The following is a 24,917-nucleotide window of genomic DNA, read 5'->3' as shown; positions in this document are numbered from 1 at the left end:
GAAGAGTTCCTATTTCTCCACAGCCTTGCCAGCATTGGTTATTGGTTGATTTCTTAATGATACCCATTCTTACTGGGGTGAGATGAAATCTCAATGTTGTTTTAAATTGCATTTCTCGAATGACTAATGATGTTAAACATTTTCTCATGTATTTAGCTGCCATTTGTATTTCTTTACCTGAGAAGTGTGTATTCATCTCAGCTGTCCATTTTTGGATTGGGTCTTTGAATTTGGGCGGTGTGATGATTTTTAATTCTTTGTATGTTCTAGATAGAAGCCCTTTGTCTGAGGGACAGTCAGTTAAAATTTTTTCCCAATTTGTGGATTTTCTTTTTACTCCGCTGCTGCTTTCTTCAGATGTGCAGAAGCTTTTCAGTAGGATGAGATCCCAGTTGATTCTTTGAAGTATTTCACGTGAGGTTTGGTTTTTGTTCATGAACTCTCTGCCTACCCCTATGTTTTCAAGATTTTTACCTACTTTCTCTTCCAATACATTTAGTGTTTCTGTTTTAACATTGAGATCTGTGATCCATTTTGACTTGAGTTTGTTGCATGGTGACAGACTTGGGTCTATTTTCAGTCTTTGGCAGGTGGCATGCCAGTTTTTCCAGCACCATGTATTAAAGAGGCTATCATTCTTCCAATGAGTATGTTTGGGTCCCTTGTCAAAGATTAGGTGGCTGAGAGTGTTTGTGGTTGTGGCTGTGTCTTCCAGTCTGTTCCACTGATCCTCTGGTCTGTTTTTTGCCAGTACCATGTTGATTTTAATTACAGTAGCTTTGTAGTATAATTTCAGGTGATGGATTGTGATTCCACCTGACTTGTCTTTGGTGTTCAGGACTGCTTTTGCTCTTCTGGGTCTCTTCTGGTTCCAGATGAATTTAAGGAATGTTTTCTCTAGATCTGTCAGGTATGCTAATGGAAGTTTAATGGGAATTGCATTGAATCTGTACAGCAATTTTAGTAGTATGGCTATTTTCACAATGTTGTTTCTTCCTATCCATGAGCAAGAAATATTTTTCCATTTATTGAAATCCTCTTGGATCTCTTTTTTCAGAGTACTGTAGTTTCCACTGAATAGATCTTTTACTTCTTTTGTTAGGTTGATTCCTAAATATTTCAATTTCTTGGATGCTATTGTGAAAGGTATGGTTTTCTTAATTTCTCTCTCAGTCTGTTTGTTGTTTATGTATAGGAATGCTACTGATTTTTGGGTGCTGACTTTGTATCTGCATTTTGCTTGTGTCCAGATACTTTGCCTGAGACTGAGATTAAAGGTGGTGGACTAATTAATCCTGCAGTACAAATTTTAAGGCAGACTAATATTAAGGCAGTAGATTGGCTACTGTTGGAGGCTTTTAGTCAGATTTATGTTGAGAGTCAAGAGCAAAGAGTACATCAGAATGATTCAAAACATTGTGAGTTTGGCTTCAAAGGAAGCTCCAGTAAAGCTGTGGATTGCAAAGACAGAGCACAGGATAAATTGGCCCCTGAAAAGACTATCAAGAAGAATCCAAGTATTTCAGAAGAAGATAATAGAAAAGATGGCCTGAGGACATCACAAGAACAAGCAGGACTCTAGCTTTTTCAGTCTCAGTATTATAAAGGTGAATGACTTTGCTTTGAGAAGAGAGTCCTGGAGCACCATGCTCCAGAATGATGGCATCCTAGAGAATTTGTTCCTCAGCATTGGGTTCATAGTGTTCAGTGATACAGGCCCTCAACCCCTACAGACAAAAGAGAAACAAGCCTGGCTACTGCTTTACCTGGTGACAGACCCTGGTGTGGGAGACCAGATATGAAGACCAAGGACTAACTGGCCTTTTCTGTGGCACTAGAGAGAAAGGTGACATGAGTGCAGGCTGACATGCTGCAGGGAAAATTAATACTGTTGAGATGCTGTTGTTTACTCAGACATGTACCATGGATATTGGGAAACACATGAATCTATTTTTATTCTATAATGAATTCATGTACAAAAAATATATTCAGAAAATTCATTTGGTATTGCAAAGAAAGGTCTTGTTTAAAATGCAAAATATTGCTTCGTAGCAAATTAGGGCTGATAAAAAGAACAGGAAGAATATAAAATATAAAGCCAAACTGAATAAATGTAAAACTACTACAAAAATGTAAGCAGAAGAATTTATAATTGTCTTTCAAACTACTGTATTTTTAAAAGATCTCTTTTGAAAAGGAGCCTACTGACAAAAGAACAGAGAATTGAAAATATTAGTTAAAAAGGAGTTGTGAAAATAATTTTTCTGTAATGCCATTTAACAAGAAAATTAAAGGGAAGTGCACAAATAAATAATAATACCTTTACATAAAGCTCTGAGGAAAATATGTTAGATAGCAAATTTGGGTTTCTCAGATAAGATGAAGCATGTGATATTTAAACTTGTCTGTCTGATTTATTTTACTTAATATTGTAGTCTCATGTTACTTCCATTTAGCTATGAATGCCTCAAGTATATCCTTCTTTATGGTGGAATAGTACCCCATCGTGTGTAAATACCACTTTATCTTAAATTCTGCTGCTATAAACATTCCTGTATCACTGCAATACGACTTGAACACTTGTGGGAAAATACCTAGAAGGGGACTAGCTAGGTCAAGTGGAATTTCTAGATTTAGTTTTTCTGAGGAATTTCCGTATTGGTTTCCATAATGTTTACATTCCCCAAAACAATGTAGAAGGGTTCCTTTTGTCTGCAGCCTTACCAGAGCTTGTTGTTATTTGATTTCTTAACAATAGGCATTCTTTCTAAAGTAAGGTGGAATCTCAGTGTTGTTTTAATTCCCATTTCTCTAATGACCTGTGATGTTGAACATTTTTTCATGTATTTATTGGCCACTTGTACTTCTTTAGAGAAGTATCTACTCATTTTGGGAGATCAAATTTTTTTTAATTCTTAGCATATCCTCGATGTTAGTCCTCCATCTGAGGAATATTAAAGATTTAGACTTGAGAGATTTTATTCAATTCCTACATCCTCGCTTCATTTCTTCTTTCATTTCTTCTCTCCCTCTTATTTCTTTCAGCAAATATTTGTTGACACTTTCTAGGTACTTTGTGGATTCTAGGTTATATAAACACAAGAGTGAATAGACAAGACTTCTGCTCCCACAAAGTGGTGAGTCCACTAAGAACTGTAAACAACCAAGAAAGCAGAATTTTTAGAAATCAAAATAGTTGCATATTGTGATAAATATTGTAATGGAGATAAGCATTTGATAAGGAGTAATTGAGGTAGTCAGGAAAGCCTTTCCATGGTGATATCTGAGTTGAGATCCAAAGACTGTAGCAGCACTAGTCTTGCAAATGTCTAGCAGAAGAGAATTCCAGACACACAGTACACATGCAAAATTATGACTGAGAAACTTTGGTGAGGTGAGTTGGCTCAAACTGTGAGAGGAAAATACAAGGATTAAGAAAAAAACATGAGGGGCTGGGGATTTAGCTCAGCGGCAAAAGCGCCTGCCTGGCAAGCGCAAGGTCGTGAGTTCGGTTCCCGGTACCGGAGAAAAACCAAAAAAAGAAAAAAACATGATACAGGTAGATACAGAGTGACTTAAAATCTACACATTATGAAAAGCTCCAAAGGCAAACAATCTGAAACAGACGCAAGTGCTGTGTGTTTTAGAAGTGAGAGAGCAGCACAACTGTATAGAGAGAAAGCTGGCTTTATCCATCAACCCTACATCTCAGTAGGTTAGCACAAGAGAAGTGTGCTTTTTGTTTGCCTTACACCCCGCAAATGAGTTGATAGAACTTTCTATTCTACACAGTGTTTCAGAAACCCAGGTCAGAGCACTGGTCTTCGGACCAGCGGCTCACTCCCGGCCTCGTAGGCCCCCAGAAGGAGGGCTTCCGGTGCACAGGGAGCCACGGGCAGGGAGCGCCGGTCTTCCAGCTGGCTAGCTTCCTGCCTCGTAGGTCCCCAGAGGGAGGGCCCACAGCGCATGGGGAGCCATGCAGCGGCGAGCGCTGTTGCACGCCGGCCCTTAGGCCGGCCGCCGCAGCTCAGTTGAGATCTATCATGACACAGAGAAACAGTGACACAATTGGCCCACCATGCACCGACTGCAGTTGCCCACCCACGGATGTGTGAGAATCATTCAAACTTTGAACAATCCCTGGGAATACATGCCATGCAACGGGCCACTCTTGCTCCTGCCATTGAGAACCAGAAAGGTCCAGAGCCAGCGGAGGAGCAGCTGCTGAACAAGGACTCAGAGAACATGAGAATGCAGACTAAGCCCACAGAGTCAGAGGTCCAGTGGACTGGGGTCACGAGAGCTTCTCGGAAGCTGTAAACCAGGAGGACCTTGCACAATACCTGCAGAGACTCACTGGAAGCCATTCTTCCCCTGACAGTACAGGCTGTGGTGGAGCTCCGGAGAAGTCTGCAGCAGGATTCCTGCTGCCTGTGCTGACAGTTGGGGAGAGGACACTAACTGGTTGTGGGGTCCCAATGAGATGGGAGGCTGGAGAGAAAACGCTACAAAAAATGGCTTTCGCCCCAGATGGCTCACTTGATTTTTGACAACCCTTAGGCTGTAACTACTTGTTAGATCCTTCTTGTGTATTTCTGTCTTCCTGAGAAACCACTTTGAAGATACCACCATGTATTACAGCAGTCATTGATATTTTCCTACTAATCTATCCATAACTCTCTAATGTTGTATTGTTCCTATCCTATTTCATAAATGGATCCATGTTTATTATTATGTGTTTCCTACAACAACCATTGAGAATTAATGAATGATTATTCAGTAGGTCACTCATGTATAGTTCTATTTGTATTCTTTAGAAGCCACTTTGAAGATACCTAAGTATAGTACAACAACTATTGATAATCTCCTACCTCTTTTGTCTGTAACTTACTATCATTTGTCTATTTGTTTTCCTGAGAAACTATCTTATAGATAACAATATGTAAAACAATAACCATTGATAATTTCCTACCACTTTGTCTGTAATTTGGTAAGCCCTTCCTATTATTATGTTATCCTTCTTTTACTCTTTAAAATAAAAAAAAAAAAAAAGAAACCCAGGTCAGGGGAGCTGCCACCTTTTCTAAGCTGCACCATCCTAAGCATCCAGTGTTCACAGGTACTTGGTTGGGGAAAGAGAATTGAAGAAATCCTCATGAGCTTCGCATTATCTCAGCCTGGAAATGATACCCTGATGTGCACTAATATTTCATGGGTCAGAACTTGTCCTCTGGACTCACCTAATTGCAAGGGGGCCAGGAACATAGGGAAGTAAAGGAATGTTTGGTCTGCTTCTGTCATGGCCCCTTGAACATGAGTCACGCATCCAGCCACCTTCCCCCTTCTAATTTTGGCTTTCCTTGTCCACGGGTTGTTTTTAGGTTGCAGGTAAATATTACTGTTCTTTCAGAGAGCTGGATTTCCGCACAGTGGTTTGTGAAGGACATTGCAAGATCTTTATAAATCTCTATTAAAGACTACCTGACGGATGTAAGCCGGTTATAAGTAACGTTGTTTTAATGCAACGGTGTTTTTAGGACAAAAGACACAGCTGCCCTTGCATCCGCTAAACTTAAGCACTGGGCAACATAAGGGAGGAGGCTCTGGTGATTTCACAGTGTTCGTACGTACCCACAGCCTGACTCTCATCACCTGTTCTGATTAAAGGTTTAAATCCACAGAACTAACTTAAAAGTTAAACATCTGACTGTGTAACTAGCTCTCCAACTACAATTGAAAGATTTCTAATTATGAAATGTATGTTGTTTCACGGAGTTTTGAATAACAGTACAGTATCTTGCAACTTTGAACATTAATGCAGAGTACTTAAAACTTTCTGTAAAAAGTATCTTCAATGTGAAGCCACTGTCTTTAAGAAATACAAGAAAGTAGCACCATCTGCTGGTAAAAAATGAAAGGAAAATCAAGAGATTTGCCTCTAATCGTAGGCATTTGTTAAAATTAGTGTTATCATCCTAGATTAAATTCCATGCCAAAATAAAAGTGTTGAGAGAGCTTTGGGAGTGAAACTTGAAAGATGAAATCCTCTTCTCAGAAAACAAGATAAATAAAAAAGTGCTTTGACTTTTAAAAGTACGATTTCTGATTGACAGCTTCTCAGATGAAGCCCAGGAAAATTAATGCAGGGTGAGACTTCAAACGGAGGCTGTTCTCGGCAGAGAGCCCCAGGCCTCCATCGTCTTAGGAAGGTTACAAACACTCCGCCAAAGTCCTTAGCTCAGCCCCCAACTTACTACAGACATATTAGGCAGTGGCCAGCAGGGGGCCCTTCACACCTACTTGTTGGCCAAAATCAGGCATTAAGGATGATAATTTCTGACAAAGGCACGGAAAACAAGTTTTTGGCTTTCCAAGTACCCAAGCTGATATTTTTCTCAGAACTTTAACACTGCCCCCTAGAAAAATTAAGTTTGGAGTTTTACTTGACCATTTTTGAAAGGCTAACGAACACGGAACGGCAACGTCTCAGAGCTATTCTGGAATCTTTCTTTCTCTGATGCTTTCTCCCAGTTTTTTCAGTGATGTTCAATGGCAAAGAGAGAATAGAAATACTTTTCCCAAGGGAAGGGTGTAAGGATAACCAAAGCAGCAAATCCTGAAGCCTCCTTTGCTACCCATTCATCCGTCACTGAGTCTCAGGAAGCCAGGCTTCTTTTGACCCGATGTGAGTACCAGAGTCATACGTGCTTCATCGTGTCCGAGTACATACAGCAGGGAAGTTCTAGTCAGTGCGCTTCTGAACTCAGGAAAGATGGCATAGCCTAAAGGTTGAGGGCTTAGATTTTGATCAACTACCTGATTTTATTTGATTTTTATTTCTTTGAGATCTTCTTATGATCATAGCTGCCACCCCCACCATGTGCCATACCTCCCATCCTAAGCAGCCATTCATCTATGTCAATAGATTTTTCCAATTTTGGACATTTTATATGAATGGAAGGGATGATCTTTTGTGACTAGTGACTTTCATTTGACATGTTTCCAAGGGTCAATGTTGGGGTACATATCGGAGCTTCATTTCTTTTCGTGGCTAAGTAATATTCCATTTTGTTTATCTATATGTCAATGGACATTTGGGTTATTTTTACTTTGGAGCTATTATGAATATTGGCAGGATTTAGGCAGGATCTACATTTATGAATGGAATTACTAGGTTACATTGTAACTATATATTTACTCAGATGTGTTAGTCAACTTACCATTACTTTGACATAGACCTGAGATAAATCAACTTGGAGGAAAAGTTTATTTTGCCTCACAGTTGCAAGGCTTCAGTCCATAGCCACTTGGCCTTTTTCTTTGGTAGCCTAATACCTCATACCTGGAGCATATGGTAAAGAAGGCCTAGTCACCTCAGGGATTCTGGGGACTAACTGGAGTGACAGGGAATAGCCAGGGTCACAGGATCCCCTTGAAATATACTTCCTCAGTGACCTGACATCCTTCCAGTAGGCCTCACCATCTGCCAATGGTACTACAAGTTTTTAGTACGCAGGCCTTTGGGAGACATTCATGAACCAAACTATGGCACCAAACCACCTGACTTTTAATCCTGGTTCCATCAGCACTCGCTCTGTGTTGTTGGAAAGGTTTTGCTTCAGTTTCTTTGTGTATAAATGGAGCCAACAACATCTCATATGATTTCACAGTGTCCAAGATCCAAAAAAAAGATTAAAGTAATTTACTATCTGGAAGGCTTTTACTATAAATAGCATATAAATGCTTGCTTTATTTAAAATATCAATTCCTAGATCCTCTTACTTTGTGAGAACCCTTAAATCAGAGAGGTAAAAGGAACAGTTTCAGCACTGACCAGGTCTGGGTGCACCTCCTGTGTGGTTCCAGCTCTACTAATGACTTCCAGTTCTCCCATGCCACCTGACCTCCACTGTTCCGTGCTCGAACTGTTGCTTCTGGTTTTAGTGCCTATGGGGATTTATAAATAGTCTTTATCTTTGCATGGGGAAAAGCCAAAGTTCACCTAAGAGTAAGTTTTTAGATGCCTTGATTTCTTGCAATATAGTTTGCAACTGGTTGGTTTTCTGCTTTCTCATAAATCCTGAAGAAGAACATTATTTATTGTCTTTGCTTTACACTTTCAATGAAGCGAACTTTTCTATGGGTCCATCACATAGTTCTGAAGAAACCGGCTTACTATGCTCTGTTTGGAATCTTGTTTTGGCATCCGAGCTGTGAATCCCACTATGGTGTGTTGCCATCCCTTTCCTGAGTACCTATTAAATATCCCATGAGTAATAATGCTGATTAACCTAGTCATGATTATAGCTGTACAGGCTACATTGCTAGTGAGCTCCCAAGTTCATCATCCAGACAACTTTGGCCCTCAAATTGTATTACCATAAAAATAGCTTGTTAAAAGACAAAATATGTTTAAAGTCAACCAGCTAGCAAATATCAAATGTTCTTAAGAAAAAAAAAAAAAAAGGATTAAAAAGAACTATATTTACTGAAAGCTTACTGGGTAGCAGGCCCTAGTTGCATTAAAGAATATTTTAGACCTGATCAAATTTGAAGCATGGCATGAGCTCTTTTATATCATCTGAGTAGCACAACTTCCCGCTATAGAATTTTCCAGGAACTTATTTACCATCGTAGAAGTTCTGAAACACAAAAATATATGCCCAGAGATATACATTGCTTGCATGGTCATAGGATAAGTGTAGAAGAGATCTCTAAACTGGTCCATCTGTTGTGATCAGGCATAAACAAAGCAGTCCATGGGACAGGGATTCCCTGCAGGCGGTGAGGCTTGAGAAAGTGACCTCAGAGCCTGGAATACAGATCTGGAAGAGCAAGCCTGAGCTGGAAGCTTGGCTGACACCCAGGTGGAGCAGTGGATCATGGCAGCACAAGACTGCACTTGACTGTGCCTGATATTACTCCCTTCTCCCTACACATCGGTGTGCAGTGGAAGAAAAAAGGTGGCATAGGAGTGACAGATCTATTTCTAGGGACCCAACAGTTCTGTGGTAAATGGCTCTATATCTGATCATGAGACTCTCAGTAAGTTTTCCTATGAGACTGAGAGGGAGACAAGCAAGAGATGAGGAAGACAAGAGAACACAAGGACCATGCACAAATCCCACCCTTGGGACCTCCAGTACAGGCTTCTACCAAAGGACTGAACTGTTACTAGTCCAGCATCTTTGGGATTGAAGTTTTGAAACTTAAGATAGTATCACATTTGTGGAATATTTGTATTTCCTAGCAGGTAAAGCAATATGGAATATATACAGTTAACCTTCACAATTAATTTTATAGAGAAAAAACTTAGTAATTTACCTAAGTGTACAGAGATAATAAGATGAAGTGCCAAGAATAACAAGAGCTGTCTGAGTCCAAAACCTAGATCTTTCCCCCATACCTTAAAGTTTTTCAAGATATGGAGCGCTCAATGGAGCACAACAAATAAACAAGTAAACTTTTACTATAATAGTGTAAGGCACTACTTCTAAATAAGAGTAAACTAGAGCACATAAATTGAGCAATTGCTATATGCCTTGTGATTGGCTTATGCAATGATATGATTTACTGAAAAATATCAGCAGCTTGAGTTTTTATTCTATTGTATTTTCATCAGTGAAGGAGTAACGCCAAAGTTCTATGCCCTTGAGGTCAGGAACCCTCAGAGGGAAAGTTAATAGGGCTCATTGCAAAGCCATCAGCCAATTAAAGAATTAAACTAAGTAATACTCCAAAGGGGATGAAAATTGAGGCTCAACCCTTGATTTGATTTCTCTGGTGAATATATGGGGAGATTTTGAATGTGTTCAAGTACTTGAACTTAACATTCTGGAATAACAAGCCCTTGTATGGGAATGTATATTTCAGTGTAGGCGAGAGCTATTAAATGTCAGGTCATCAGCACCTACTGTAAGAAACCTGGGACGAAGCAGCACAGAGGAGCATTTTAAGGGCATACGATGTCAGCATCCCCAAGGAGGCCATCTGCAGCAGATGGCAAACAATAGTCGTCAACTACTACTGATCATTAGGAAGACTGACCTACCATCTACATTTGTGGTTTTGTACAAAGCAGTTCTGTATCTATCATCCAAATGGAGCCAAAGGAAAATGGCTGCTCCTATGGACCAAGAAGCCTTTTTCTCCCATTTTTCTAGAATTATGTAAGACCCAGGGATTTTGTAAACTACAAGGAGGATCACCCCAGTTGATAATTCACATTGGATTTACTGTTGCACCTAGTACGTTGTGCTTTGATAGATCCATTTTTAAAATTAAGAAGCATGATATCTCTTGCATCTGGAATGCTAAGGTGTTATCTACACCTTTATGCAGACAATGACACATTTTCTACTCACATAACACTTTGCTGAAGTTCTAGTATCATTCTCTTCTTGCAGACAAAGTAGTCAAAATTTAAAATCAAACAACTTGAACATGATGTATAAGTCATAAGCCTTTTGAAGTCTGAAGAAGTTAGGCTTTTCAAACTTTCCAATTTCACAAGAATCACTGCAGCACAGCTCACCAACATGCCTTGAAAATGAATTCATAAATTCTGTCAACACAAGCTGTATAAGCAATCATTGCCCAGCTTAAACAGGATGTATAAAAGGTTTCATTCTTTAAGAAAAGCTTACTAATATGTAATTAGATGTAGGACAAAATAGAGTTGTTTTAAATTTAGTTGGATAGGTGAAACATAAATGCACCTTGTGCTGAGTTTCAAGAGGGCAGCAGATAATAAATTCTGTAGAAATTTAGGTTGCAACTAATGGAGGGTGGAACAGGAAGATTTTTAGATAATGTCTCAGAAAACATACTGCGCAACATTTAGCTCTGTAAATTTCAAAATTCTTAATTTCTCTATCCCTCAGATTTGCCATTTCAAAGCTTCTGATAGTAATAGGCTCCTTTATTTAACATATGTATACAAAAAATGCTTATAGAATACAGTGAGCTACATAAATAAATGAAAGATTTTTACTGCCCCTCCTTTTCATTATTTTCATGTCCTCGTGATTTATGACAGCTATGATGGCTGATTTTATGTGTCAGTTTGACTAGATTATCATATGCAGTCGTTTAATCAAACCTGAGTATAGATATTGCTGTGATACTATTTTGCAGAGAAGATTAACATTTAAATCAAGAGACGCTGAGTAAAGCAGATGTCACTTCATTATGGTATGAATGCTACATCCAATCAGTTGAAAACCTAAAGAGACTGAAATCCCCACCAAAAGAAGGAACCCTGAGCTGGAAGCAGTGGTGAGTGCCTGTAGTCTCAGCTACTCAGAAAGCTGGACAGGAGGATTACAAGTCTAGACAACAGAGTAAGACTCCCCCACCTCGATGGAAAAAAAGAAGGAATTATGCCTCCAAACTGACTTAGACTCAAGACTGTGATATAAACTCCTGTGGGAATTTTCACCTTACCACTGGCCCTACCAGCACCCAAAATCATGTGGTCCAGTGCTTTTAAGTCTTCCTTTCTTTCTGACTCTGGCTCTCACTTTCTCTCTCCAACCAATAAGATGTGTATACTTACATATGCGCGTACCTATATCTATATACATGTGCAATATGTCCATATGTGTATAAATGTATACGCGTGGTTCTGTTTCTCTGCAAAATCTTAATACAACACTTGCCTTGAAGTAAGAACTTAGATCAGCTCAAAAAATGTGGAAAGCATTCAAAAAGGACTTCAGAATATACCGAATGTACTATTTTATTCTCCACATATTTTCTATCGGTCAATTGTTGAGTACTTCCTATCATTAGCAAATAATAAAGAACATGTTTCATAAGAATGATTTCTACTACTTCAAGGAAATATGCATATTCCACACACCTTGGGGAAGTGTGCCAACCAAGACCATTCCCTGTTGGCAGGGGTGGCTGGCTTGCCTGTCGCAGTCCGAGCTTGTGCCTCTGCTCCAGGCATCCCTGCCTCTCAGTGCCTTCCCTCCCAGGCACCCTGTGCAAAAAGGCTGTAGCTTGAAGGCACAGATTAATGATGCCTGCACTGAAATGCCCAGTGCCTTTAGCTGAACATGGTCACTACCTCTTTTGCGTCAGATCCCCTTACCCGATGTATCACTTCCTGTCCTGAATGACAACTTTATGTGAACCTGAGTGGCTTCTACCTCGAGGACAGCACTTGGGTAACTTGAAGATAGCATTCACTGACAAATCATCATTTTTACTGGAGCCCATCACAGCTTCTCACTGCAGATCTCTTCATGAACATGTGCTGAACAAATAAACCCTAGTGGGTCATTTCAGCCTGCAGAGTCTCTGCTCTTCTGTTTTTATCGGTGCTGTAATACGTGCGATAGTAATTCCCAGCAGAGGGACTATGAGCTTTTTTGCATGGTAGTGATCTGGGGTGAATATTGATTAGACACTAAAGGTCAGAAAGTAACAGCATGGAGTTTTAGCTACCTAAACAATTTTAAATGAGGAAATTTTGTGAACCGAGGTAGTATAATAGCACAGGTCTTGAACTATACACTGGTGATTTACAGTAACCAAGGAACTTCCTGGTTCTCACATGAAATGTTCTTGATATTTATCAGTGATTTAAACTAACTGTTAAATAAGTAACAAAAGCAAAGTGCATGGATCTGTGTACACATCAAATATTTCACTTTCAAAGATATTTCTGTGCCTCAATGAACAGTATGTCCTTTACATCTAAATTCAGAACTCTTTACTGACTTCACAACATGTGAATAGCCAGTGACGTGAAAAGATAGAACAACTTTCAAATGAAAAAGCAAAACTGAGATCTATTTTAGATCTTGCAAATTTAAAATTCCAATTTAGTGTGTTTAACAACTGATATTTCCTGTACATCTGGGGGGAAATTCATCAAAATGTTATGCTGAAGAACAAATATGTTCTGGAGTTCAGTTCAAATAGTTTCATATTTTAATCCACTGAAAAGTTCCTACAATCAGGTCCTATAGGACACAATAATAATAACTCACAATACATTCAGACATTAAGCCAATATTTGCTGGTAAATGACAGGTACCACTGAGTGCTGGGAGTTCATCCAGGAAGAAATATGCTTCTTCTTCAAGAAACCAGTGTCTGCTGGGAGAAAGCAGACATACAACCAAATTACTGGTAGGTCCTGGTTTTTGTTCAGCACTGTTCTAGTTTTCTCTGGTTGCCTCACCCTTGATAAATGTGCTCGCTTGCTTTCCCTGTCTTGCATCTGAAAAGGTAAAACTTACTCTTTCTTATATAGCCATTCACCCTTCACCACTTGATAAACACAATCTTCTTTGGAAAGAAAATTAAACTGTTTAAGATTCAGGCCCATTGAGGAAGACAATACTTCCTCATCTCAGAAGCAGAGTGGATCGAGGTGATTAGACGTGGAAAGGTTGGTGTCTTGGTCCTAGTGGTGATGCCTCTAGGTGGACAAGGATTTAAGTTTTATTTCCACTCAGAAAGACATTTGATCACAGGACCTCTGAAAAGAAGGACATTAAGTGTCTGGTCACTCAGTCTCTATTAATTTGGCTTTGTGAGCCTTGAAGAGTGTGGTTTGGGCTGAGTATGAAGGAAGGATACTATAAAAACAGCAAAGCAGCCTACCTTCAAATGGGCCACATGGACTTTACCAGAACAAACCCAAGCCAAGAATTCTTCCTTCCATTCTGATATAAAATGAACTACACAACGTCCCTGAAAATTTGCACAATCTAAGCAAGGGTTCTCTAGCAATAGGAATGTTGCCATAATAGTTCAAAGTAAAATATATTCTCATTTTTCAAAATAAAATAATATAGCTTTTGTTTTGCCTACATCTCATACCCCAAATTCATATCCTTTGTGGTCATAGTAGAAATAGGCCCATAAATACAGAGCGTGGTAAGCACTAGAACAGAAAGGTACTGTGTGTTAGAGTTTCTCAAAAGCAAAAGTGACCACCATGTTCTCAAGACTTTAAAACTTCTTTATCATTTTAGTATTTCTCATTTGGAACATGTCTCAAAGCTGACACATACTTTTAATATTCTATTTGCTTTGCTTTGCCTTTTAAAAAAAACCTAATGTCTTAGAATCAGGTCAGATTATATTTCCCTATATTTAAATAAGGGGAAAGGAAACCACTATAGATGAGTTGATTTTTTGTTGACTCAAAAGCTGAGAAATGAATGAAGTAGAGTAAGGACAGCATGTATGGAGGTGAGAATATGTGAAAAAGTTTTAATGAGTACAAGAGAATCTGACCGTCATTGACAAGCAAACGATCTGGCACAACTTTAAAAACCAAAACTACTTGCTGAACATCTACTTACAGGAAATGAAAAATTACATTAATAAAAAGGCTTTTATAGGAACAAACTCCTTTATAGATTGACTTCTACTCAGTAAAGCATAGTCAATATTCTGAAGAAAATCGAGTAGGACCACTTATCTGGAAGCACATTCAGAGATTAAAAATTTGAATTAAAAGATGAATCCTTAAAATGTTTTCATGTACATATACTAATTCTCCACAATGAATGTAATCATTAAGTATTGCAAAAATGTACTAATAAAAATAAATTTTTTTAAATGAATCTTGTCCCTGTTAAACAGTATTCTGGCCTGCATTTTGGACCTTGGAATTTTGGCTGTTTGTAACTGCTTTTGTGCAAGAAAGCTCAGAAAAGATACGCGACTCTAGCAAGAGGAGTTTTGTTTTGTATTTTTATTGCAGCCCAAGGCTTGCCTTTCTGGGCAGGAATGGGACTGAAATCTTACATTTTGCCAAGGATAGCAAGTCAAAGCCTGCACTGCTGGCAACATATTTTCAAAGCAGTCCAAGACTGTGTAGCACTTTTATAGATTGGCATCCAGCTGAGACTGTCCCTGTGTCCCATGCCTTAATCCAGCCCTGAATTTAATGAACTTCAAGAAGTTAAGGAGAAGTAGAAAGACGCTGGTAGAAGGGATGGGAAATAAAGCAACAAAGCACATTGCTGTTCTAATGAAATGCTTTGACATACACAGTATCTCTTTTGATCCTCAAATCACTGTGGCGTAGATATCATCACCCCCATTTTAAAATGGTGAACTGAGTTGAGTCCATACTTGTACGTGAAATAAGTCAGTCTCACATGTGCAAACATCATATTGTCTCACTAGTGTAAGAAACTGAAAAAGTAAATAAAACCCAAAATATACAATAGATATTATGAAATGGGAAGAAAATGCTCAAAAGGAAAGAGAAACTGGAATGGGGAAAGGAGAAAAGAAGGAAGGGAAAAGGAAAAATAAATAAATAAAAAAAATAAAAATAATAAATAATAAATATGATAGTTAAGACAGTTATACTACTAATTGCTATTAGTTTATTGAAAGGAAAGGTATATGCCTATATTGCTTGGTCAGTTTTTCATACCTATATCTTGTAGTATGAGAAACTACTTTAAAGATAATATGCAATGTTATCATTGCATTGTTATCAAATCATTGTTACTCTCCTACAATCTTGTTTTGAAATTTTATACCATTGGTTTTATTGTTTATTTTTCTTTCCTTTAAAATAAAAAATAGAGAAAAAAGAAATGTTTTACAAATAATGTATCTATATATAAAAAATAAAATGAAGTGGTGGAACTAAAACTGAGGAAGTTCACCTGGCTTAGACACGTTAATCAAACAGTAAATAAATTTTAAAAACAAGCATAGGCCTTCTAAATCTCAATTCATATGCATTCCACTACTTCACATAATAGGCATTACGGTATCTAATCCCAGTGGCAGTATTTTGATTGGATCAAAGAAATAAACATTTAATTTTTTAACAATTGTTTATGACACGAGTATTAAAACAGATAAAAGTAAACTGTCATCTGGTTTAAGTTAGAAAAACACTATTTGTGTCTTCGCTATAATCAATATAAGGACCTCTGACACAACTGACAGGCTTCTGCTTGCTAGTGTGGGCATTACGGTTCAGAGCCTGACTTACTCTTAGATGTGTACAGTGACAAGAGCAGCAAGCACACCATCCAACCCTGGGACTGCCAGGCTTCCCACATCCGGGAAGGCGCCTTGTCTTCAGGGGTGTTGAAAGCTGTCATGAAAACCAGAAAGTGCAAATCAAAGCACATATGGTTTACAAAGCTGTGCAGAGATTACCAGATGTGAGAATGCAAGGTTGATCAACAATTAAAGAGAATAAAAAATAATTTTAAAAAATTAGAAATGATACAGAGCTTCATTAAGCAAGATGGTAGGAATTCAACAATGGCTGTTATGTAAATGAAAAGCTCTGCCGAGGGTAAGGTGAGCAAATGTATTGGTAGCAAAATCTGTGCAATGAATATCCTTTGGTATAAACATTCCTAAACAAAGTTGCTGAAACACTGGATTTTTAACCACAAAGTAATTCCCTGGTCGTCAGTTTTGAATGCTGAGAAGCCTGTTTTCTTCCTGGTTTCCTATTTCTGACCTGTCTCATTCCCTTGTTTAGCAAGAGTAAGAGTATTCCAAAATAATTCCGGCCGAGGACTCTCTTGTCAGCAGCTGAGAAACCGCTAAGCTTCTGTTTTCCTTTGGCTCCCCAGTAAGTGAGGTCAGTGTGGGACTCGTGTCACATTCTTTAGCTGAGTTGAGCAGCTTCTCGACTCGTGAAAGAATGTAAGGTTCTAGGTTTCCAGCATTCCAAGGGTTTTAAAAACTAATTATGATATTGCTATTTTGTGGTGAACAAAAAGTCTGTGCTGCCTTTCTGGTTAATCTGTAAGTTACATTGTAAACTGATTTGCCTTACATCTTGTTTTCATAAATAGCTTGTATTAAAAATGCAAAATCCAAACGATACATACCAGGAAAATTAATTATACTAATAGGAAACTATTGTTATTACATGAATTGCACATACATACATACACACACACAGTGGCCAGTGCTTTCTGGAGGAAATGCTTTTTTTTTTAGAGAGAGAGTATGGTATAGTTCAGGCTGGCCTTGAGTTCACTATGCAGCCCAGTCTGGCCTTGAACTTGCAGTGATCCTCCTGCCTCAGCCTCCCAAGTGCTGGGATCAGGGCTGGGGATATAGCTCAGTGGCACAAGCATCTGCCTGGTGCAAGGTCTTGAGTTCAATTCCCGGTACAAAAAAAAAAAAGATACAACCAAATGCTAGGATTACAGGCATGCATCAGTACACTTGGCTTAGAGGAAATTGTTGCTGAAATAGTTTATGACAATCATTTTATTGAAAGGGCATTCCAAAAGCTCTTGTGCATAGTGGTGATTCAACACACTTTATTTTTTTGGCAGAACCTTAACACATCTATGAAAGTTTCTCTTTAGACTCTAAGAAGGCTGGCTGTCCAGTATTGAATGTACTTACCCATAGCATAAAGTCATAGGGGTTAAAATCATAGGTCATTTTTTCAATCTCCTCAAATAATATTTAAATAACCCTTATATTTGATTCTCACGTATCTTTTTGAATTTTATTTGCCCCATCATTTTAGCCTATACCCAGCAGCATAGAGTATGGGATTACATGAATTTTCCAACATTGCTGATTTTCATGAATAATTCTCTGCCCTGAAATACTTATAACCTTTATGTGTCTGCAGGACTTTAATGTTCTTTGCGGTTGTATCCACAGAAAGTTGCTCAGGGAACTCTTTTTCAATGCCCCTGGGGAGAATCAAGCAATCCCTTCTCCATGCTTTATTGTTGTTGGGTTGCTTTTACTCATTCAATCATTCATTCATTCATTCATCATCTTTTGGTCTTGCTTCTTTAGTAGCTGAAAGCTTGTTTTATTCAATATTTGACTTTTGCAGTTACCAAGGGCTCTACCTGCAGACAGGAGACGAGAGTTTTTTTCCTTTGGTCCCTTCCTCCTTAACAGTCCTAATGTGCTTCCTCCTTCGGGGGCTTGAGGGCTCTTCACCACGCTTGAATGCTCCTTGAACCATAGGCCTCTGGCCATTGGCCTGCTCAGTCAGAAGCTTCTTTCAGGCCTTTTCTACTTTCACCTTTGGCGTTGTCACCAGACTTTATTTATTTATTTAACACATTTTCCTTTATCGTAAGGTACAGGTAGTGGAATCCTGTTAGACTCACGGCATCTTCTGAGCAGCTCTCACAAAGGTCAAATCCTCCTCAGCCAGGACACCCTTCCTCTGTTTACCCGCACCGATGTGCCTACCCTTCCCATGGGCTGAGGTGCTCTGGCTTGGAGCTGGGCCTAGACAGTCTCCGGCCTGCGGATGACTGACCCACCACTTCCCAGTGTGCTGACCAAAGTTGGGACCGGTGATTTCATTTGTTCCCTTGGACCCAGCCAGACTCCCACCTGGAAGACGCAGGAGGTGAGAGTATTCTGAAACTGGGCCCCCTGGTGGCTGTGCTGAAGCTTCCAAAGGCTTCTTGCATTATGTTTATACCTGTGTTCTAGTCATGGGTACTCAGCCACTAGATGAACGCACTGACACTGCTAGAATACCATTAAAACGGCAAGAACTAGAAAGGCAATTACAAAGGACCCCTCATCGATCAAAGCTGGAAAAATGCTCCAGCCTGGAGAAGGCAAACCACAAGTGTAACTCGAAGGTGAGGGTCATGTCTAGCTGCTTTTGCATTATCACTTCTAGCCCAGTGCTTAACGTAGGAGGTAAATACTGAGTATTGGTTAGAACTAACGGAATGGAATCTGAATTTTAGGGCTAAAACTCAAATTTCTTGACCATGACCTGAAGAAAAACATTGTCAACAGTTATCTCTTCATGTCACTGTTACGCTTTGGAAAAAGTCAGAGGTTTATTATACAAAGATTATAAATTTACCGACATAGTGATAAAAATTTGTAACTTCTCTTCCTGAAGTAAAAATCTGTTTGCCAAAGCTTGGCCTTGAAAAATTCTAAGTACAGTTACACTGTTTTAAAGTGTGTTCTTTGGGATGTGACTATGTATTACAGGAAAAAAAAGAAGTTACACTGTGAAATAGATTTGGGAATCACGGATTTAAGCTATATCAAACAAGTCTATTGATAACTTTTTTTGATGCTTGAATTTGTAAATTTCTAAGAGGGGAAGAGAGTGTGATTCATTTCCCAAACTTACCTGACCAAGGCATTATTTCATCAAGGAGAATCTTATAAAAGGAGATCATATAATTATTGTCCAAACTGGACACTTTTGAGTGTGTAAGGGAGAGATGTTAATAAATATGTCAGGGCAACAGAGTTAAATTGGGATTATGCCAGACAAACCAGGGTGTAGGGAAATCAAAATCTTATAGACTCTTACAGGATGTATTTCTTTGGAACATAGTGAAAAAAAACTGCACTAAAATATCAAGGGATAAAACTGTTCTATATTAATCAATATCTAATATGAGTAATTATGTTGATAATAATAGCAATAGGAAGGTCACAAAACCATTAAAATATTGATATGTTTTTATTTTTGAAAATCAAGAGTCATTAACATCTCCTCAGCTATTTTCCTGAAACTATAATTTGAACAATAAGAATATACTACTGGAATAGAATAATACACATGGAATTTCCTCACTTAGCAGTGAGGATGATAATTAAACAATGCCATCTTCTTGCTGAAAGCCAGCCCGCCCTAAATACAAGGGCTGTGTAGGTCAACATGTCTTCTTTCTTTTGTATTTCAGGTATTAGCTATGCAGGAAATGACTCAAACCAAAAGCAGCAGTATTTCAGCCTATGATGCAAAGGGAAGAAAAGCTTCATAAAGGAATCACCATTTACGAAACAACCCAAATTCTAGACTCATACCATCTGCGGACTCAAAATGAGATTGCAATTTAATTTTATGTTTTCTAATAGCAATCTTAATTTTAAAAGATAGGTGGAATTAATTTTAGTAATGTTTTAACTCAATATGTCCATAGTATTATTTCAACATATAATCAAAAATATTAGTTAGATATTATAATTTTCTTCGCCTTGACCATTGAATTCTGCTATGTGTTTTACACCCGGATCGCAATTCTGACTAGACATATTTTAAGTGCATATGTACCAAAGGCTACCCTTTCAGGAGAGTTATTAAACTTGGGCACTTTGTGCTTGACTATCCACATGATTTTATATATTCCTAGGTGATGATTCTAAGAAAGTTATTCTAATCTATAATGAAAAATAGATACTGAAAATAACAGTAGTTGGTACTTATTTTCCTATGTGCCAATCACTATGCCAATGTTTTGTCTATATTACTTGACATAATTCTCAAGCTTATGAGATAGTTCCTATTTTTATTCCTATTTTATAAAATAGGAAACTAAAGCTAAGGGCAATATAACAGCAAGGATGGTAATCTCTTACCCTGGCTTCAAAGTCCTGATCAACTCCTCTGCAGATACCATTTTTGGCAGGTTATTTGCTAGGCAAGAGTAACATTTATTGTAAGATCTTGATGAAAAAACTAGTCTAAGGGCTTAGCTGGTCATATATTATGATCAATAAATGATTGACTTTGCTAGCATTTGTTATTGATAATGTTATTATAAGTATTTAAAGTAGTAGAATCAGAAGTTAAACTTAAATCTCTGATTTCAGAGCCTACATTGCTAATGAGAATTACACAATTGGCTCCAAGCAGCATTTATTATACTATTGCTAATTCTGAAAAATGCAATAGAAGTATCTGTCCTTGTATGAAGTTTTTTGAAGTGTATACAATGTCTTTGTTTTTAATTTGCAAACTTTTGTAAGGTATTTCAAAAGGCCAAAGAAATAATGAATATTAATGCCTTAAAAACCAGCCAAGGTGAATGAGTTTGAATTCTCTAGAAGAAAGATATTACCTAAATCCAAGCAGCTATAATTAATGCAAATTTTAGAGAATTATGACATCTCAGACAATTAAACGGACTTTCTCTTAAGCTCATCACATTAAAAAGTTTATCTAGAGATGAAACCTTTAGAAATCTTATTTTGAAAATGTTCAAATGTTCAAAAATGTTAAGTTCTCAAAATAGAGAATTTAAAAATGAATCCAAGAACTAACCATGCAAATTCAATAATTAACAATGTAATTTCATTTATACTTTTATCACCATCACTTCCATGATTATCTCCACTGTGCTATTTTAAAGCAAATTTCAAGACATCATGTTCCTTCCCCTTCAAGTACTACACTTTTTATTTCTAAAATACAAGGGTGTTATATGGAAAATCTCAGGCCTATAATAAGATGCTTCTGTCTAAAGCTTTGTATGATAGATTTAATCTAGTAATCTGAGTTCCAATTCTTTCTCATGGCCTCTGCCCCAATAAATTTCTAGACTGTAGCATTTTATTTGGTCTTGAACAATGGTTCTCATTTTTTTTTTCTTCTTCTCAGGAACCTATCCTCCTTTTTTAAGTTTATAGTGCTGGGTATTAAGCTCAGACCTCCTGCATGCCAGGCAGATGCTCTACTACCGAGCCATACTCCCAGTCCAGGACTCTTTTATACTCTCGAACTTCTTGAATGCCTCACAGTTTTGGTTTATGTGAGCTGTATCTACTAATGTTTTCTATATTAGAAATTAATACTGAGACTTTTACTAGCTTATTAGTACATATGTGCAGTGCACACTATTTACATTCCTTATGGGAAGTTGGTACAGGTACACAAGGCCTCTTAATTCCTTTTTCATCCCCTTTCCTTCCTCTTCCCTAACTCTACCCATCTCTTGAGCCTCTTCCTTTTTTTGGACATAATTGCAGTCCATAACATTTACATTCCACGTATGGGGCTGGTCTGTGCACATAACACATCCCAATGTTTTTTTTCATCCATTCTCCCCCTCCCTCTCCTTTCACTTCTTGAACACCTTCCCCTTTGAGACTGATCTGTCTCTCTGTTTCTTATTATCTATCTTTTATTTTGTTCTTTATTTTTACACTGGGTTTTCATACAGAAACAGTGGCTGGGGCTGGGGATTTAGCTCAGTGGCAAAGCACCTGTCTGGCAAGCACAAGGTTGTGAGTTCGATTCCTGATACCGGAAGAAAAGACAAAAAACAAAACAAAACAGTGTGCTGTTTAAGCTTGTGTGTCTGATATATTTTACTTAAAATTATAGTCTCAGGGTGCATCCATTTTCCTACAAATGTCTCAAGTTTATCTTTATGGCAGAATAGTACTCCATGGTATATAAATACCACATTTTTTTATTCATTCATCTGTAGATGGACATTTGGCCTGCTTCTAAGATTTAGCTATTATTTCTTGTGCTACCATAAACATGGATAGGCATGTATCTCTGTAATATGAGGTCTTTAATTTTTTTAGAAAGATACCTGGAAGGTGAATACCTGGGTCACATGGAATTGCTAGTTTTTGTTTTTATCTCCATGCTAATTTTCATGTACTAAGTTACATTCTCACCAACAGTGTACAAGATTTCCTCCCCTTCCCCAGCTTCTTCAGCATTGTTATTATCTGATTTCTTGATGATGGTTATTCTTTCTAGAGTAAAATGGAATGTCAATGTTGTTTTAATTTGCATTTCTCTAAAGGTCACTGATGGTGAGCACTCCTTCACATATTTACTGGCTATTTGTACTTTTTCTGTAAAGTGTTTGTGTATTTCACCTGCCCATTTTTTGACTGGGTCTTTTGTTTGGAGGTCTAATTTTCTTTTTTTAGTTCTTTATATATTCTACATATGAGTCCTCTGAGGAATTGCTGGCAATTTTTTTTTCATTTTATAGGTCGTCTTTTCACTCTGTTTCTTGTTTACTTTACTGTGCAGAAGCTTTTTAATTTAATATGATCCCACTTGTGATTCTCAGAGCTATTTCCTGTGCAACTGGCATTCTGTTCAGAAAGTCCTTGCCTATTTTTTTAAAATACTTATTAATTCATTTTAACATAACACAATTTCACTGAAACATGGAAGCTGGAACCTTACCTAAACCAGTTGCATATTATTGTGAATAACACATTTGTATGTAAGTAGCTTTATTTTTCCAAAATAATAATCTTTGGAGGAAAGTATAATTGTTTCACTTTTTTTTCATTTCCCATAAGATCTGCTTATCAGAATCCATTTGTATTGTCATATCTACTGCATGGAATCTCTTGGAATATATTTTTTTGATTAAAAAATATGAAATAGTATAATTAATTCAGGAAACATCAAGATAACCTAAAATTATGGGTAAAAGCTTGAAAAGGAACAGGGTGTTTAGTGAAGGATCTCTCTATTGATCATTTATTAATTATGAAGGAAAAATTATAATTTTATATTGCAGAAACATAATGAATTTCACTTCAACCAAATAGGCATCACCAAAATGGCAAAAAGAAATTATGTGCTACTGACATAATGCTTGAGATCACAGTATTGCTCTTATATTCTTCTCAAAATGCTCATAACTATCATCTCATCACTAGGAAAAAAAACATTGTGCAAAACAATTGGTCTCAAGCCGGGCATGGTGGTGCATGCTTGTAATCCCAATATTTGGAGGCTGAGGCAGGAGGCTCACAATGAATTCGAGGCCAGCCTGAGCTGTCTCAACATAAAATTGGTCTGAACTCTTTAAAATATCAGCCATGAAAGAAAAAAGAGGAAGAAGGCTAGAAATTGTTCTTAATTAAAAGAAACAGGGGAAAAAAGCAATTAAATACTGGGCATGCTGCTAAACTGGACCCTGAACAATCAGCAAAATTTAAATATGTATTAGATAATACATAATTGCATTTAACCAGTGTTAAAGTTCATGAATTTGATCACTTCTGATGTTATAACATAAAATCTTTATTCTTAGAAAATACTGATGTGTTGAATGTTAAAGAAAGACAGTATCTGCTCCTATCAAAAGGCTTATGGAAAAGCAATGTGCAAGTAGATAAACAGAAATAAAGAGGGGAGGAAGGCAGGCAACGAAGAAACGTGGCCTGAAAAGAACAACTGATGCCTCTACGTGAAAGTAGAGTTCCTCATGCTATTCCTGGAAGTCTTCTCTAGAAATGTATTTCAAAATAGTAGTGAAAATAAAGGTAATAATTTTGAATTTTAGCTATTCATCTGCTATTTCTCCTAGTTATTCAAGATTAACAAAAATTATAGAAGGAAACAAAAACATTAATGAAGAAATTTGCCCTGCTGCTTGTCGTAAATTTCCATTTTTAGAAATATAAAATGAGGCAATTGGGAAAATGAGCTCATGATAGAATTAAAATAATTCTGATTTTCATTAGCACATTTTCTGAGCTGAATACTTTTAATAACAATAACATTCTGTTCATAATCAAAACACACTTATCTAGGATGCAATCTAAAAGATGCTCAGAGTTTTATGAAAACAAATCTTCTTTTTAATTAATTCATATCAAGTATATGATGAAATGAAGCAAGTGCTAACAGTACTTTAAGCACCTGAAAAAAATGAAAAATAAAAACAAAGAACCTGTTCTTCTTTATCATTTTCTCAAGCTGAAACATTTTGCATGTATGAATTAAAAAGTAAAACAAATAGAATTTAGCCCTCTACTGGACATTCAGCCCTGTCCAGCAGAAGTATAATCCAGGCTACAAGTATAATTTTTAATTTTCTAGCAAGCACATTTAAAAAAGTAAAAGAAATATCTGAAATTAATTGTAATATGTTTCATTTAACTCTGTATATTCAAAATATTATTTCAAGTTTAACTCATAAGAAAATTTGCTAATATTTTATACTATTTTTATACCATCTCAGAGTCTGGTGTGTATTGTACAATTATAGTATATCTTAATTCAAAGCAGCTACATTCCAGCCCCCCGCGCCTTGCGCCCAGGCAGCCAGTTCTCCGGGAGCGGCAGCGCTCCTGGGTCCGAGTGTGGGCCGGACTCATACCACCGCGACTCCCAGCCGAAAAGCGCACACAGAGCCAGGTAGGCCGCACCCAATCCC

General features: G+C 37.6%; 2 long non-coding RNA genes across 2 annotated transcripts in view; both read left to right on the top strand.

Annotated features, from left to right (window-relative positions):
• Nucleotides 1-13,098, top strand: part of LOC106146438 — a 14,352-nt gene extending 1,254 nt beyond the window's left edge. The window contains exons 2-3 of the long non-coding RNA XR_001230873.1: nucleotides 11,137-11,277; nucleotides 13,048-13,098. This is a non-coding gene — a long non-coding RNA (uncharacterized LOC106146438). The remainder of the gene's footprint in view (nucleotides 1-11,136; nucleotides 11,278-13,047) is intronic.
• On the top strand, nucleotides 13,087-21,059 carry LOC102016381. Its single transcript, XR_263735.1, has 3 exons — nucleotides 13,087-13,146; nucleotides 18,081-18,358; nucleotides 19,674-21,059. It is a non-coding gene; the product is annotated as an uncharacterized LOC102016381 (long non-coding RNA).
• The last annotated feature ends 3,858 nt before the right edge of the window (nucleotides 21,060-24,917 follow it).

The sequence above is a fragment of the Chinchilla lanigera genome, unplaced genomic scaffold, assembly GCF_000276665.1.
Source record: "Chinchilla lanigera isolate Chin_1 unplaced genomic scaffold, ChiLan1.0 scaffold00078, whole genome shotgun sequence".
Classification (NCBI taxonomy): domain Eukaryota; kingdom Metazoa; phylum Chordata; class Mammalia; order Rodentia; family Chinchillidae; genus Chinchilla; species Chinchilla lanigera.
Note: the sequence above shows the minus strand (reverse complement) of the source record. Positions and strands in the feature narration are given on the sequence as shown.